The following is a 16340-nucleotide window of genomic DNA, read 5'->3' as shown; positions in this document are numbered from 1 at the left end:
ACCACACCACTTAAATCACTGAGATTGGAGGTGAGGTGACATTCTCTTGTTCTTCAGCGTCACTTCCAAAATAGTCTACTTCCTCTTCCCTAAAAGCTCCTCCCTGTGATCTCATGGCATTAGCAGATACCAGCTGCTACTCCTTCTTATAGAAGTCTTTTACCAACCTCTGGTCACTTCCTCTCTCCTGTTAAGATTTTAGTTTTAGCTTGATGTCTCTCTCTCCAACACCTTTCCTGTTATACAGTATGGTAATTTCAATACCCACGTAGACTTCTAAAACACTTGTCTCTCAGTTACTTGATTCCTCTCCCCCAAAGATCTTGTTTTCCACCCTATCACTGTCTTGAAATAATTTCACTATCATGTGATACATGTGTCCAGGGAATATTCAACGTGGTATTGACATTGGAGTTTCAGTGTTTGCATATATACTTGGGGTAATCGATTATCTGTTTATTTACTTATACACCTAACACAGATTCTTTGCTTAAATCAACACCTAAAGTTTTCCCTAATCCTATTGGATTGTAAGGGGTCCAAGAAAAGTATGCTGTATAAATGCATATAGGATAATATAGTCTATGTTTCTCAAAAATATAGTAATCTAGAAATATTCTCTATTTCTCACAAAGTGTGCAGTTAAAAAACACTTTTGGATATAGCTGTGAGAGAAATACTACTTAGGAATGTAGTTTCTATAACTTAAATAAAATTAAAATTGTTTAATAAGGTTAGTACTTAGCCAATGAATCTCTATTGCATACTTCTCCTGTTTTGAAGAATTTGTGTAATTTCTCAATTGAGATATTTTTTTGAATTGTCTGTAGTTTGTTTTCTAAATTATTTTCATTATTCAAATGTGAAATAGTGTAGGGTAAATGACAAAACATCTGTTTTAGTAAAATAAAATTATTCAAAGGGTGTTTTTATTTCCTATTTTGAAAGATTTAATTATTTAAAATTTCTACTTACTTTTCATATATGGTCTAATTTCTTTATTTGGTGAGGAAAAAATCTTTTGTTAAAGCAAAATCCAGTTACTTGCTAACAGTGCCATGAAATTACTGCTTAGCTGGGTTGTCAGTTTGAGCCTTTCATCATCAGTAGTGAAAAATGTTAATGACATCATAGCATTATGGACAAATCAATAGAGTGTGTTTGAGTTTCAACTAATTCTCAAATAAATCAGTTATTCTTTACCAGAGTCAGAGCCTAAATAATGAATAATTGCAAAGTACCTCAAACCCAATTAGTGATTACAAATCGTAATTTGGTTAAAGGAGGCAGAGTGAAATGTTTGTCAAATTCAGTGTCTACCTCCCATAATGCCTTTTTCCTCCCTACATTACATTTTTGGATGCAACCTTTAGAAGACATTTATACTGACGTTTAATTTAGTGGAGCACCTTTTAATTTGATTGCTAATTGTTTGATTTATATTGGAATTCTAAGAATGAATTTGTTTATTTTTATAGGGTACTTAAAGTGTCCAGAAACTTAAAATAACCAATTGGACTGAACAGATGTACCTCAGGAATTAAAATTTTTCCAGAAGGAGGTAAGAGATCTTAAAATATGCACATATTTGCATGTTAATGAGTTTTGGTGAAAACATAGATATACTAGTGTATGTCTTTGGTGTATAATTTAGAGGATAATTTTTAAAAATTAAGGGCACTTTCTGTTTTTACTTAAATAATCTTTTATTCCGTGGAATGACTTGGATATATGAGATTGCGGTAACATTTCAAAAAGAAAATGGTTTGTAGGGAAGTCACATTGTCACTTCAAAATGTCAAGATCTGGATCGCTACTTTTTTTTTTTTTAATCTTTATATGTAGGACTTAGACTGGGTTTGCCATGTTCCCCAAGAGCCACAGAGCAAAGATAGCTGACGTGTGGGCAGATTGCCATCTAAAAAGATCCTTTGGCTAGCCTGCTCCTTCTACATTTCCTGGACCACATATGGTTACTATCAGCTAGAATCCATTCAAAGGCTTGAGTGCCAAGCACAGAGGGAGGAGTCAGTTTTTAATGTGTTACACTATCTTAATTTTGACCTAAGATGTGAGACTGAAATATTACCCTTAAGGCAAAATACACTTAGAAATCTGAATGTACACATATTACTTTTTTTTTAAGCCTCTCTAACTATGAATGTTCCTGAAGTTTCGTTTCATTTTAAGTACAAAGAAAATTTAGCAGCATTAGGTTTACCATCCCACTGTGTTATATATATATATTGCTACTGGCAAGAACTGCTATTAGAAGAAATGAATAGAGGAATTAAAACATGTACTTTAAGATCTAGGACTAGTGCATGGGAATGGTAAGGAAAAGAAACCTGAATCTAAATACTATTTCCCTTATAGGTGTTTGAGTTGAATAAAATTCATTTATTAATTTTATTTTATTTCACTAAAACTAAGGAAGTTCCAATTTTATTAGGTCCCTATTAGATGATTATTTCTATTTAATGTGAACAAATGCCTTTTTCCTCAGTTTTTCATAATTAGTATCAAGAAAAATAAGATTCTTAAGAATTTTAAGGAATTAAAATTGCTATATGGAAGCATCACTTACATACGCAAAACATTTATCACATAAGGTAAAAATTTAGTGATATGAGATGAACGTTGAAGCTGTTAAAGTTAATATCGAGTCATTATGGATTTTAAAATTTTTATGGCACATATCATATCTTTCTTTTTAAATTTAAATTCAATTAGCCAACATATAATACATCATTAGTTTTTGATGTAGTGTTCAGTGATTCATTAGCTGTGTAACACCCAGTGCTCATCAGATCATGTGCCCTCCTTAATGCCCATCACCCAGTTACCCCATCCCTCCACTCCCGCTCCCTTCTGCAATCCTCAGTTTGTTTCCCAGAGTCTAGAGTGTCTCATGGTTTGTCTGCCTCTCTGACTTCTTCCCATTCAGTTTTCCCTCCCTTCCCTATGGTCCTTTGCACTATACCTTATATTCTACATATGAGTGAAACTACATGATAATTGTCTTTCTCTTATTGACTTATTTCACTTAGCATAATCCCCTCCAGTTCCATCCATGTCAATGCAAATGGTAGGTATTTATCCTTTCTGATGGCTGAGTAATATTCCACTGTATATATGAACCACATCTTCTTTATCCATTCATCTGTTGAAGGACATCTCAGTTCCTTCCACAGTTTGGCTGTTGTAGACATTGCTGCCATGAACACTGGGGTGCTTGTGCCCCTTCTTTTCACTACATCTGTATCTTTGGGGTAAATACCCAGTAGTGCAATTGCTGTGTCATAGGGTAGCTCTGTGTTTAACTTCTTGAGAAACCTCCATACTGTTTTCCATAGTGTCTACACCAGTTTGCATTCCCATCAACAGTGTAAGAGGGTTTCACTTTCTCCACATCCTCACCAACATTTGTTGTTCCGTCTTATTAATTTTAGCCATTCTGACTGGTGTAAAGTGGTATCTCATTGTGGTTTTGATTTGTATTTCCCTGATGACAAATGAGCACATCTCATGTCTTTAGTACTGGTAGGTCAATAAAGACTCCAAAATATGACTTTTGTATTGCCAGTTCTCTATATAAATATATACATATATACGTACATATAAATATATCTATACATATGTATAAATATTCATTATTGTGCTAGATTAATTTTTAGCCTTCCACAGTACCAGTTTCCTGGATGCTAATTTTCATTAGTGCATCCTGTTCACAAATACTAAACATTACTTTCTTTTTCAGCAAATAAGAACCTTCTAATTTTCCAGTTACAATGGCCTCATAGGGCACCAAAGAAGGAGGAAAAATTCACAAAATGCATTACTTGGATACTAATTAAAATCTGCTCCACATTTATGGAGGCCTAAGTCATACATAGTGTATACTTGAAGATCAAGCCAGTTTTTCAAAATTAATTTATAAACACATCAACAGTCCAAATGGATGAGTCTTAAATTAATGAATACAATTAACAATGTACACGTGGGATTGATGTAAGATAGTAATTAGTAGTCAACTAATGAATTTTAATCAAGTCAAAGTAGCAAATTCAACTAAAATCTGATGAAATTTACTTCCAAATATTGCATCTTATGGAACTATTTACAAAATTAAACTTTTGATTCTAAACTTTGAGTAATATAAATATAAACTGGGGTTTTATAAATATCAGTGTGTTGGAAAATGTGATCTGGTCATCCCAAATCAGAGGACTTGAGACTTTTTTTTAATTAATGTCCATTTCATTCTATCCCTTAGTTTCTCCCCCTTTTCTTTTAAACAGAAGTAACCTGAATGAGAATTATTGGCATGTCAAAAGTATAATGAAATATTTAATGTAAATGATTATTTAAAAAGAGTAGGTAAATGGTGTATTTTGCTTGTCCTGCTAGTTCCATTGTTAATGGCTTACCTGCTGAGAGAATGCCAATGTAGCAAGATCCAAGACGTATTTTTCTTTCCTGAATCTGAAAATTGTTCTGCAATTATCGATTATTCCCTTGACACGGCTCCATATATGTTTGATTCTAAATAAATTCTAGATCAAAAAATACAGATACTTTACTAGTAAGTGCATGACAAGATTTCAAGCATTTGAAAAAAAAATAGAAGGCAACTGAAGGAAACTTTAGTTAAGAAAATGATGTATTAATTTGGAAGAGAAGAAAATGAGATAATATTCCACATTAACTAAAAAGGAGAATTGAAAATGTGTGAATGTAAAGGAAGAAAACAATGTAAATCAGAATGCTAAAAATATCAAGAGTATTATATATAATTTGCTATTCCACTTGAGATTCATTCTATATGACTATTGAGTAAATTTGATATGTTTTTAGAGAAGTTGTCTCATACAGTAGAATAAAATGACAGTCCAGACTCATATAGTTCTGGAATTTTAAGCTAAATCACTTTGTAACCTTGAGAAAATTACTTTGCCTTATTTAATTTTCTCATTTATACATTGGGACTAGCAATACCTACTTTTACTTGCTTATAATTTTTACAAATTTTGAAATATTTTATTTTTTTAAATTACTTTTTGACGTGTACAATATAGTGTTCTCTTTCTTTGAATACTTTTCAATCTACTTTTTATTTATTTTATTTTTCAAAAGTGTTCTGTTTTTTTCTGGTTAAGTATAATTCTTATTTTTCTACTCTAGATTATAAACTTTTCAAGATTAAAAATATTTTTTCTTATTTATGTCTGCCTCTACCTGCCAGTTTAAGAGATAGATATTGTTTATTTAGTGAGTGACTGAAAGAAAGAATAAGAACTTTTTTATATAGACATGTTGCTGCTGAATTGAATTAAGCTATAACCATTTAAAACATTTAAATACTCTTCAAAAGTCACTATTTAAGACAGAGACTTTTTTCAAGTGAAAAATCCTTTTGTCTCAATATACCCACCTATTAATTTAGCTTGTTTAATTTTATTTCTAAATAGGGTCTCTTAGCTTATAACATAATAATATTTTACTCTGCTTTAGCCACTTCTAAGATTTTTCAAGGAATTAGAATATATTTTCTTTATCATAGAATTTCCTAGCCATTTTTCAAAGAAAGAGAGAAAAGGTATGCTCAGGTATGTAAGAAAATCATTCTGGAACTGAGCTCCCATTCAGTAATAGTAACCAGAAACCATGGTGATCTGCTTAACAAGCAAGCCCTCATCTCCTCACCTTGGCTCAGATGTTAGTGATCACAGGGTCAGAAAGAGTGCTTGGAGGTGTGGCCTCACTCCTGAGAAAAATCTAACACTTGCCTAACCTCCTCTGCATCTAGCGAGGGCAGGGTCGCAGCAGCCATGAGTAGGACGGAAGTGTCACCAACCTCTGAAAAATTTCATTATTTGTATGTTTGTACAAATTCTATATCCGATTCAGATGGAATCATTTATTTATTTTTCTAGCTAATAATTCCTTCTTTATACTGTTCTTTTTCTCCTTCTTCTTCTATCTTTGATCATTTGTGCTAAATGTTTTTAAGTCCACAGAATTTCTGAGCCAGAAGGGTTTTAAGAGATCATTTCATTGTTTACATAAGGAAGCTAAGACCAAGATAAATCTAATAGAAGTTATAGACACCAGGAACTCAAGCTCCAAACTTTAATTTTAGAGTTCTTTCTTTTATTTGTAATATCTTGCTCCCAAGATACTCTTTTTGCTGGACTTTCTTTCTTACTGTTTTAAGGATTATCTGTTGACAGTTTCCATTATTTATCAGCATTCTCTTCAACTGAAATTGATAACTTAGACAAAATAAAAAGGCGACATCCTCTTTATCCATAAAGACAAGCCTGTCAGTAGGTAAACATAATTGAACAAGAAAGATTGGGTAATAAGAGAAACACATACATAGTACACTACCTCAGGGAGCAACCTTGCTTAGGGAATGACATTTTATGGCTGGCTAAATATATGTTGATATATATTATATATATATGAAAGACGAAACAGTGCATAGAACTTTTGTCTTTGTTAAACTCAGTGAAATGTGTAGCTTCTTTGGGTGAAACCTCTGTGTATTTATTTTTCCTTTCTAACTTTATTGAGGGATAAATTAGGTAATATAAACTCCAACTGTTTTAAAGGGCTCAATTCTATGAGTTTTGACAGCGGTATATACCCATGAAACCACCACCAGAAGCAAGATAGAGAATATTTCTGTTACCCTGATAAGATTCTTTATGACCCTTTACTTTCTTCATACTCTGCATTAGTTTGCATTTTATATAAATGGAATCATGGAAGTATGTATTTTCATGTATTTTTTCACTTAGCATAATGATAGAGATATTTATGTATGTACTTTTTTGTATCAGTGGTTCATTTATTTTTATTGCTGAGTAGTATTCCATTGAGGATATACTACATTTGTTTATTCATTCACTTATTGATAGATGGTTGTTTCTTTTGACTTTTGTGGATTAATTCTCTATGAGCATTTGTGTACAAGTCGTTGTGTGGACATGTGTTTTCATTTCTCTTGGAAAAACATGTACAATTGGAATATTAGGGTCTCTGGTAGGTGTATGCTTAACTTTTTAAGAAATGACAAAGTTTTCCCAAGTGGTTGCACCATTTGACATTCACCTGAGCAGTGTATGAGAATTCCTCTTGCTCTGCATCAGAGGTCTTCCAACTATAGCTCTTGAGCCAAATCAGCTTTATTTGTAAATAAAGTTGTATTGGAACACAGCCACACTCATTTCTAATGAATGAGGTGCTTCATGCTACAAAAGCAGAATTAAGTAATTGTTACAGAAACCAACAGGGACCTTGAAGCTTAAAATATGTAATTTCTGGCCCTTTAAACAAGAAGTTTGCTGATCCCTGCTCTGCATCCTTGCAAAATTCCTGTTGCCAGTCTATCTTAATTTTAGCCATTTTAATGTATATGTGATGGTATTTCAGTGAGATTTAATTCGCATTCCCCTGATGACTACTGATATTGAGCATCTTTTAATTTGCGTACTTGCCATCCATATATCTTCTTCTTTTAATTATCCATTGAAATATTTTGCTCTATTTTTTTAACTGGCTTTTCTCTTATTATTTTTCAGTCGTAAGAACACTTTATATATTCTGGATACAAATCCTTTGGCAGATAGATATGTTTTATGAATATTTTCTCCCATTCAATGGCTTTCACTTTCATATTCTTAAGTTTCTTTTGAACAGCAAAAAATTTTAATATTGATGAAATGCCATATATCATTTTTTTTTTTATCATTTGTACTATTGGGTACTAAGAAACCTTTGCTTGCCCCAGTTTCAGTTTTTTCGCCACTGTTTCTCCATATTTTCTTCTAAGAGTTTTATGTTTTAGTTTTTGAAGGAAGGAATATGATCTATTTTGATTCACTTTTTGCACATAATGTGAGATATGCTGAGATTAATCTTCTTTTTCCCCCTTGCCAGTGTCTAGTTGTTCTAACATCCTTTGTTGAAAGGTCATTTCTTTCCATTACCTTACCTTAGGAACTTTGTCCAAGATTAATGGTCTACTTTTGAGCTAATTGTTTCCATTGGACTATAACTACTTTTGCCAATGATACACCATCTTGATTTTTGTAGATTTACACTGTTTTGAAATCAGAGACTTGCATAAGATGACCAATTCAGCTGTATTTTCAAATTTCTTTGGTATTTTAGGTGGTTTGCTCTCCCATATAACTCCTCTACCCACTCCCTCACACATACAGAAAGCCTCTTAAAATTTTATTGTAATTTTGCTGACTCTGTAAATCAATTTATGTTTCCTTAGATATCTTCTTATTACTGACATTTAATTCAATTCTACTGTGTTAAGAGAATGTACTCTGATATCAATCATTTAAAATCTACTGCGAGTTATTTTAAGACCCACCAAATGTGCTTCATTGTGTTCTTTAGATCCACTATGTGTTTACTGATTTATTTTTGTCTAGTTCTAATAAAATCCCTTCCTATGGTTATGTGTTTTAATTTTTTCCCCTTTAATTCTGTCAGTTATTGTTTCTTATACTTTGTGGTACTTTTGTAAATTCATACGCATTTATGCTTTATATGTCTTCCTACTGAATTGACCCTCTTATCATTAGGTACCATTTCTTTTTATCTTTGATAATGCTGTTGCCTTAATGTCTATTTTCGCTGATGTTAAAATAGTCACTGCAGCATTTTTATACTTAATTTTTGTACTATTCATTTTCAAGTCATCTGTTAATGCTGCAGTTAAGTGTTTAATGCATTCTGATTTCTGTTCCTTTGTAATGTGTATTCTCCCAAGAAAGGAAAAAAAGTTTAGGATTCTACTTTTATCCCTGATATTCTGAAATAGTGTTATGTTATGCCTTTTAAGATTTGTTTTATTTTGTCATCATTGCAGTATGCACTAGGAAGACCCTTTTAATCTGAAGACTTATACCCTTTTAGTTATGGGAAATAGTCTTGATACATGGATATAGATATAGAAATATCTACATCTAAATTTAGACGGATAGATGTAGATATACCTCTATATATGAATGTATGTCAAGATTTATATAGCTATACATATATGTGATATATATTATATATATATATGTGATATATCATATATACATATTGATAATTACATCACATATACATAATGATATATCATATACATATGTATTTCTATATATGTATATGTGATATATCTTATAATTTTTTCTCCAATATTTCTCCATATATATCACATATAATATATAATATCACATATACATATAGAAATTTATATGTATTTTACATATATAAGTAGAGTTTTCTGTCTTCCCATTATGTTAGTCCTAAAAATCTGATATTTGGCTGCTTTAATTGATCCATTAATTTTCCTCTACTTCTATTCTTCCATTTCATGTTTTTGCTATTTTGTTTTGTGGAAATTTTTCTTGTTTTTTCCAACTCTTGTACTCAAGTTCTTATTTCAATTATGATAGTTGTAATTTCTAAGAGCACTTTCTGGTTCTCAGTTTCATTTTCTTCTAGTCTTGTTTGTTTGTTTTTCATGTCTCTTGATTTTTTTTTAATTCAAGCTTAATTAACATACAGTGTTATATTAGTTTTAAGTATATAATACACTGATTCAAAAATTCTATATATTACTCAGTGCTCGTCACAATAAGTGTACTCTTGGTCCCCTTCACCTGTTCCACCCATCTCCTGACTCACCTCCCCTCTGGCAACCACCAGTTCATGCTCTATATTTGAGTCTATTTTTTGTTTTTCCCTTTTTTTCTTGTTTATTTATTTCTTAAATTCTGCATATGAGTGAAATCATATGTTATTTGTCTTTCTCTGACTGATTTATTTTTAAACATTTAGCATTCTGCCCTCCAGATGCATCCATGTTATTACAAATAGCAAGATCTCACTCTTTTTTATGGCTGAGTAATATTGCATTGCATATGTATATACCACATCTTCCTTACCCATTCCTCTATGGATGGATACTTGGATTGCTTCCATATTTTGGCTATTGTAAATAATGCTGCAGTAAACATAAGGATGCACATATCTTTTTAAACTCGTGTTTTCATTTTTTTGGTAAATACCCAGTAGTAGAAATACTGGTTCATATGGTAAATCCATTTTTAATTTTTTGAGGAATCTTTATATTGTTTTCCACAATGGTCATACCAATTTACATTCCCACAATAGTGCACAAGGTTCCTTTTTCTTCACATCTTCACCAACACTTGCTATTTGTGTTTTTTATTTTAGACAGTCTGAAAGGTGTGAAGTGATATTTCATTGTTGTTTTGATTTGTATTTCCTTGATGATTAGTGATGTTGATCATTTTTTCATGTGTCTGTTGGCTGTCTGCATGTCTTCTTTGGAAAAATGTCTGTATATGTCCTCTGCCCATTTTTTTTTAAGATTTAATTTATCTATTTTAGAGAGAGAGTGTGTGTTTGCACAGGAGGCAAAGGAGAAAGAGAGGGAAACCCAAGCAGACTCCACACTGAATGCAGAGCCAATGCAGGGCTCAGTCTCACAACCCAGAGATCAGACTTGAGCCGAAATCAAAAGCCAGGCACTTAACTTACTGTACCATCAAGGTGCCCTGTCTCTGCCCATTTTTTAATTGAATTATTTGATTTTTGGTGTTATGGTATATAAGTTCTTTATATATTTTGGATACTAACGCCTTATTGGTTACATCATTTGCAAGTATCTTCTCCCATTTAGTAGGTTGTCTTTTTTTGTTGTTGTTGATGGTTTTCTTCACTGTGCAAAAGGCTTTTTTTTTATATATTTTGGTGTAGTCCCAATAGTTTAATTTTACTTTTGCTTCCCTTGCCAAAAGAGACATATCTAGAAAAATGTTTCTGAAGTTGATGTTAAAGAGATTACTGCCTGGTTTCCTCAAGGAATTTTATGGTTTCAGATCTCATTTTTAGATCCTTAATCTATTTTGAGTTTATTCTTGTATATAATATGAGAAAGTGGTCTAGTCACATTCTTTTGCTTGTAGTGCTGCAGTTTTCCCAATACCATTTGTCAAAGAGACTGTCTTTGCCATTATATATTCTTGTCTTCTTTGTTGTAAATTAATTGACCATAATAACATGGGTTTATTTCTGGATTCTCTATTTTGTTCTGTTGATCTGTGTGTCATTTTTTTTGTGTGCCAGTACCATACTGTTTTGATTATTATGGCTTTGAGTATATCTTGAAATCTGGGATTATGATACCTCCAGCTTTGTTCTTCTTTCTCAAGATTGTTTCATTATTCAGGGTCTTTGTGGTTCCATACAAATTTTGGGATTATTTGCTCTGGTTCTGTGAAAAATGCTGTTGATATTTGATAGGGATTACATTAAATCTATAGATTGCTTTGGATGGTGTGTACATCTTAGCAATATTGATTCTCCCAGTCCATGAGTATGGAGAATCTTTCGATTTATTTGTGTTATCTTCAATTTCTTTCATCAGTGGTTTTTATAGTAACAGGTCTCATCTCCTTGGTTAAATTTATTCTCCATTTTATTCTTTTATTCTTTTTGGTGCAATTGTAAATGGGATTGTGTTCTTAATTGCCCTTTCTGCTACTTCATTATTAGAGTATAGAAATACAACAGACTTCTGTATATTTATTTGGTATCCTGCAACTTTATTGAATTCATTAATCAGGTCTAGTATTTTTTTGGTGGAGTGTTTAGGGTTTTCTGTATATAGTATTATGTCATCTGCAAATAGTGAAAATTTACTAATTTGGATGTCTTGGGTTTTGTTTGTTTGTTTTTGCCTGATTGCTGTGACTAGGACTTCCAGTACTATGTTGAATAAAAGTTGTGCGAGTGGGGGGCATCTGGGTGGCACAGCGTTTGGGCGTCTGCCTTCGGCTCAGGGTGTGATCCTGGTGTTACAGGATCGAGCCGCTCATCATGGTTCCTCTGCTATGAGCCTGCTTCTTCCTCTCCCACTCCCCCTGCTTGTGTTCCCTCTCTCGCTGGCTGTCTCTATCTCTGTTGAATAAATAAATAAAATCTTTAAAAAAAAAGTTGTGCAAGTGGATATCCTTGTCTTGTTCCTGATCACGGAGGGAAAGCACTCAGGTTTTCGCCGTTGAGGATGATGTTAGCTGTGGGTTTTATATATGGCCTTCATTATGTTGTGGTATATTCCCTCTAAATCTACTTTGTTGAGGGTTTTTATCATAAATGAATGTTGTATTTTCTCAAATGTTTTTTGTGCATCTATTGAAGTGATTGTTTTTTGTCCTTTCTCTTGTTAATAAGATGTATGACACTGACTGATTTGTAAATGTGGAATCATTCTTGCATCCCTGGAGTAAATCCCACTTGACCTCATGGTGAATGATATTTTTTAAAATAATTTAGATTTGGTTTGCTTATATTTTGTTGAGAATTTTTGCATTTATGTTCATCACAGACATCGGCCTGTGCCTTTCTTTTTCTGTATTATCTTTATCTGGTTTTGATATCAGGGTAGTGGTGGCCTCATATAATGAATTTGGAAGTTTTCCTTTCTCTTCTATTTCTTGGAATAGTTTGAGAAGAGTAGCTTTAACTCTTCTTTAACTGTTTGGATAAATTCACTTATGAGGCCATCCGGTTCTGGATTTTTGTTTGTTGGGAGTTTTTAATTACTGATTCGATTTCATTGCTAATAATATGTCTGTTCAAATTTTGTTTTTTTCCTGATTCAGTTTTAAAGGGTTATATGTCTCTAGGAATTTATTCATTTTTTCTAGGTTTTCCAGTTTGTTGGCATATAATTTTTTATAATATTTTCTTATAATCTTTTGTAATTCTGTGGTGTCAGTGGTTATTTCTCTCTTTCATTTCTGGGTGGTTTTTTTTGTTTGTTTGTTTTGGGGTTTTTTTGTTTGTTTGCTTGTTTTGGTTTTGAGTTTTTTTTCTCTCTCTCCCCTTACGCATCTGGCTAAAGGTTTATCAATTTTGCTAATCTTTTAAAAAAAACCAGCTACTGCTTTCATTGATCTATCCTATTTTTTAAAAATCTCTATTTCACTTATTTCTGCTCTAATCTTCATTATTTCCTTCATTTTGCTAGCTGTGAGTTTTGCTTCTCTTTTTCTTCTAGCTTCTTTAGGTGTAAGGTTAAAATGTTTGTTTGAAATTTTTCTTTCTTCTTCAGGTAGGCCTGTATTGCTGTAGTATTTCCTCTTAGAACAGATTTTGCAGCATCTCAAAGATTTTGGAATATTGTGTGTTCATTTTCATTCATCTCTATGTATTTTTTAATTTCCTCTTTGATTTCTTGGTTGACTCATACATTGTTCAGTAGCATGTTATTTTACCTCCATGTATTTCTGTTCTTTCCAGATTTTTTCTCGTGATTGACTTCTAGTTTCATACCATTGTGACCAGAAAAGATGCATGATGATTTCAGTCTTTTTGAATTTATTAAGACTTGTTTTTGTGGCCTATTCTGGATGATTTTCCATGTGTACTTGAAAGAATGTATATTCTTCTGTCTTGGGATGGAAAATTTGAATATATCTGTTAGATCCATCTGGTCCAATGTATCATTCAATACTACCATTTCCTTGTTGATTTTCTGTTTGCTTGTTTTTAAAAGAATAAACATCTTTCCTTATTTTTGAAGAACATTCATTATAGTTTTGACATGTTCTTCATTGTCTTTGTTTTCTCCAAATTCTTTCATTGGTGATTTTAGGATGTTGTTGTTGTTGTTGTTGTTCTTCTTCTTCTTCTTCTTCATTCATGTTGACAGTTTTCATGAGGCAGATAATTCTGGACTATACATTGGTATATGGGTGCACTTTCAAACCATTTTTGGAAGCACTTTAGGAGCAAAGGTAGGGGTGGGAAGGATTAGAGAACATTTTGTGGGCCATTAGACTGTACTTTATATTGACCAGTAAGCATATCAGTCTTTTCACAGTGGGCCACCAAGCAACAACATATGCAAGATGTGTGTACTTTCTCGAGTTCTCTGTAGTTTCCATAATAGTTGACAGAGGGGAAGTGCCTCCTGATGGCTGATATTTGGGTGTAGGGTGGGAGACAGTTGGTCTTCCAGTCTTCTTCTAGTAAGGCATGCTATTAAGTGCTGATGATTGTCTCAGGTTCCTCAGGGTCAGTGGGCTTGCCTGCCCTGAGAAGCTCTCTGACTCCCCTATGCTATGTTAAATAAGCTTATGTGAATTCCTATTCCCAAAATTCCTTGAAGTCTTATATTGCTGCAACCACTTTTATCATTCTCATGGTCATAGCGGATTAATACATTTTTGTTTGGTTGTTACAATTCTTTTATTATATCTTTACTGGGGTTAGGGTAGGGAGAAGAGGTGAATTTCTATGTTTAATCTTTCTCATTTAATTGGAATTCACATTATATTCTTAACAAATAATCAGATATTAAAAAAATAGATTCACTTGACTTAAATATTATTGTGGATGATAGTAATGTGTGTTCAGAGGTTTGATAGGCAGAAAAAATAATCTCCTGAGTTTCTCAGGAACAGATATCTAGACCAGTGATTAATCAGCCTTCCCTCCTTTGTGGCCATATTTTGTGGATCATTTTATTACTTACTGGCACTTTTACCATAGGAAAAGAATAAATCTCACATCTATACATTTTAATATATGCTAAGAATTTTTACATAGAGGTTTGATAGAGGAAGAATTGAAAATCATTGGCTAAAATGATGCTTTGAGATTATATACAGATTTCATTACTCATGTTATTTTTGTACTCCTATTACCATAGATAATTGACTATAATTTAAGTGGGAGTATAGACTGAAATATAGTTGTAGCTCATCTGGGTTTCATCAAAATTATGTCCCTATTGGGCCACAACTGGACTTTGAAACAACTTATGTCTGGAAGTGCTACCCATAGTCATCAGGGATTTGCCTGAGGTCTGAGACAGTTGCTATGGAATCTGTCCTACACTGCTCTTCTTCAGTGAAACCACAACCAACAGCAGTTAGCCAGAACTGAAAATTACAAAAGGTGAAGAAATAAGCAAAAAGAAGAAGAGAATTAACTATTGCACTTATAGACTGTTGTACATAGATCCATGTAGATTAGTTATTATAAATGGAATTTCTGGAACAAGTTATTTTAATCTACACTACACAAATTGAGACACAGGTCCTCATGTTTGGGGGGACTTTTATCCCACATCATTCTAAATATGTGGTCACAAGTTTGTTTGAATGTTATTTGTTAAGAACAATTTTCTTTTGTTTCTAAAATAGCGAAGTTAAAAAGAAATTCAGACCAAACCATAGAATTATTTTTTAATCAGAAGAGCATGAGTTCAGATAAAATTTACTAACAGTCTGTATTTTAAGTAGTACTTTCCAAGATATTTTTAAAATCTCAAAAATGAGTATCAAATGGTATTCAGAAAGCCATCTTACTGAATAGTGCATCAAAACTGACATGGCTTGAAGTTGTGTTAAAGCTGTAAATACATTGTCATATTGCGATGTTTTGATTTATTTGAGAGGGAGGGGGATTTAGTGAAAGTATGTAAAAAAAAAGATAGCATTTAAACAGTTTTTCACTTAACATCTTTTTTTATTTGTTTGTGTCTTAGAGAGGGAGATAGAGAGGGAGGAAGGGCAGAGAGAGAGGAAGGGAGAAGCTTGATCTCACAACCCTGAGATCATGACCTGAGCCAGAATCAAGAATCAGATGCTTAACTCATTGAGCTACCCAGGTGCCCCTCACTTAACATTTTATAGAGTTTTTTTACTTACAATACTAAATTATCCTTGGATATTGATTAAAAAGTTATCGAGAGAGGTATAGAGATACCAAGATGAATAAAATAAAAGTGTGTATAATAATAAAGGATTCTAGGGATATGTAGAATGTACTTATTCACATCAATAGAAAAAATCTATTGCAGTTCTATAATCATTTGAGACCACCCCAAATTTCAATCAAGCAATCAAGAAGTCCTTCTTCACAATGACTACTCTAACTTGCTATATCGACCACCAGTCTGAGAGCAAATGGACTGAGGCATTTATATTTTCATTACTAGATAATATACAAAACATAGCCATCCTTTATCATGAATCTCATCCAATTTCTAAACTAGGAGATGAGTGTGTTGCTTGAATTCATAAGTTAAAAAGAGGGTACACATGTCAAGGTGGCCATTTTGAAGAAACTACATAAAATGGTTGTGTCAGTTGGTATGCCAAAATACCTAATTTCAATCTCATCACTCATCTAGCGAACTCGGTATAAACCTTCATGTCCCGGCTCAATATTAATTCCACAAAAAAAACCCTTCATATTTTATAGTATTTGTCACAGTTATAATTTCT

At 32.6% G+C, this 16340-nt stretch overlaps 1 protein-coding gene across 2 annotated transcripts in view; it reads left to right on the top strand.

The window, feature by feature from the left end:
• SEMA3A (semaphorin 3A) overlaps positions 1–16340 on the top strand; it is a 455650-nt gene that overhangs the window by 141421 nt on the left and 297889 nt on the right. For both annotated transcript variants that reach the window (XM_034667173.1, XM_034667177.1), the window contains one exon: positions 1479–1561. The gene's annotated coding sequence lies outside the window, so the exon portion shown is untranslated. The remainder of the gene's footprint in view (positions 1–1478; positions 1562–16340) is intronic.

The sequence above is a fragment of the Ailuropoda melanoleuca genome, chromosome 1, assembly GCF_002007445.2.
Source record: "Ailuropoda melanoleuca isolate Jingjing chromosome 1, ASM200744v2, whole genome shotgun sequence".
NCBI lineage: Eukaryota > Metazoa > Chordata > Mammalia > Carnivora > Ursidae > Ailuropoda > Ailuropoda melanoleuca.
This window is presented reverse-complemented; position numbering and strand designations above follow the sequence as displayed.